The sequence below is a fragment of the Lagenorhynchus albirostris genome, chromosome X, assembly GCF_949774975.1.
Source record: "Lagenorhynchus albirostris chromosome X, mLagAlb1.1, whole genome shotgun sequence".
NCBI classification, from domain to species: Eukaryota; Metazoa; Chordata; class Mammalia; order Artiodactyla; family Delphinidae; genus Lagenorhynchus; species Lagenorhynchus albirostris.
Window position 1 is genome coordinate 106,015,073 of NC_083116.1, and position 2,243 is coordinate 106,017,315.

The window sequence follows — 2,243 nt, forward strand, 5'->3', positions numbered from 1 at the left end:
TCTTAAGAGCAGATGCTCAGTTAATGTTTGTGTAAAATAAGAGTCATGAACAAATCATTTGCTATAATTTGTATTCTCAAACATTCTTGAAAACCATAAGCAAATCCAGTATATATCTTTTAAATTTACAAAAGAAAGACTAAATGGAGTAAGGCAAACCAAGAATTGATCAACTTTGACTTTAGCTCTCTATCTGTCTTATCTATCTTATCTCTCCATCTAGCTACCTAGCTATCTTCTGATCCTATTTTAGCGTGGTGTTCTTTCATGTTTCCGAGGATATTATCCTAAAGTGATGTTACTCTTGTTCTGGACCACAAAAGTGATTTAAGGATTTCCAATTTGTATTTCAAACAACAGAATTCTTACTCCTAAATCTGACAAACAGCAATAAGTGTGTGATCCATGTCATTCATATACTTATATTCTGAATCTAAATAAACTTTCTGTTGAAAGGAACACCAATTAAAAATGCAGGAAAAAAGTCAACAAGTTATTTAAGCATATCAGGAACACTGGTTAACAGGCTTTTCCAACCACAAAGTGAAGAATGGGTGGGCTTCAGACCTCACTAGGGGTGTGAGGAGAGGCTGGATGTGGCCCTGGAACGCGCACGGCAGTGGCAGTAGTGCCAGCCCTGGCTGCAGCCCTGGCTCGGGCTCTCTCTCCCTCATCTCTCAAAGCCTCTTCATTGTGGGGTGGGAAGGCAGTGGGGACCGTATCGTGGATCTCCAGATCCATGGAGATACGGTTCTGGTTCCGCATCCAGAACCTCCAGCACTTTCATCTTGCTGGTTTCAGAGCGGGCTCTCAGGCCCCACAGGAACTCAGAGCATGGCGGATCGCTGCTGGGCACCTGGCGGTACTCAGGCACCTTTCCTGCACCAAATCTTCTGTGATAAGCTTCCTGGGCTCCACCAAGATGAAGTGCCTCCTTCCATCAAAAACACCCAAAACATTCAGGGAAAAAAAAAAAAAAACAAAAAAACATTCAGGGATTCCCAGATCTCCTCCTCAGAGGCGCGGTCGCCATGCAAGAAGATCACACCGAGGACAGGCATCAGGGGCCCATTCTTCCGAAACCGCCCGCCACTGCTCTGACGCCCATCATCGGTGAGATCTAGCTTGCCGACAAGGGCATAGGAATGACTGTTGGGCTTGACTTCCTTCAATTCTAGGCCAAAGACCAGCTCCATGCACTCGGAGGCTCTCCTGGGGATCTCGGGGAAGTGCTCCCTATACCTTTTGTTGACAATCTTCAGCTTTTCTCCCTTTTTAATGGGCTCCTTTCTCTTATATTTACACAGCATGAACTGCACCAACATCCCTGCCTTCCTGGTTACAAGATCCTTTCCAGGATCCCTGGAGGTTGAGGCCTGGGAGGAATTTTTACTTTCCTCAACTTGGCCCTTGGCACGTACATCATATCCTGGGCATGAAACCCCTGCAGCACGAGAGCTCGTGGCTGGGGCTCCCTGAGGCTCCTGGCGAGGGCCAGCAGCAGCGGGCTCGGGGGAGTGCCCCGAGAAACAGAAGCGGGGGAGGAAGTGGTCTCTCCTACCCCTGCTGTGGTGGCCTGAGCATTAAGACCTTGGGTCTCACCTCTGTTACGGCGGCGTTCCTCACGAGCACGGCGCTTACTCTTCTGACCACGAGGCATGGTGGCTGTGGTCAGGGACAGCAGACAGGAGTGTGGGCCAATGACAGGTGATTTGGACACCTGGAGGCTGGAGAATGAGATGACGTGAGCACCTTAAAGTAGGGAGATTCCACCTTGGCTTTATCAAAGGCTGCCTCTGCAAGTTTCCTTGAGGGCACTGCTCTGGGAACCCACAAGGTTCCTGTTTTCCCGGTCAGCCTGTCCTCCCAGAATCCCATAGAGGAAACACAGAGGCCTTAGAGTTTTACTCTACATCCTATCAGCCCTGCCTTGGATTTACTCAGGTGACAACAGGTGCTGGCAGTGGGGTCCTCTTGGTTCATCTTCAATATTATCATGTCAGGTCTCTGCAGAGCCTGGGCACCCTCCCCGCTGCTACTCTTAAGCTGACACCTCAAACCTCCCTGCGATCCAGCAGAAGGAAGTGAAGGGGTGCCTCAGTCCACCTCCCTGCCAGGGGACACCAGAGCTGCGAGCTCAGTAGGGTCCTTTCTATCCTGAGTTCGTTGCGATCATCATTCAAGGTCCTCACCTTGGCTCCTTTAAAGGCTTGGAACCACTACTCTCCATTTGCTGACTGGTG

The 2,243-nt window shown here is 49.5% G+C and overlaps 1 pseudogene; it reads right to left on the reverse strand.

The window, feature by feature from the left end:
• Positions 1-571: 571 nt before the first annotated feature.
• On the reverse strand, positions 572-1,660 carry LOC132513760 (melanoma-associated antigen B4-like; annotated as a pseudogene).
• Positions 1,661-2,243: the final 583 nt, after the last annotated feature.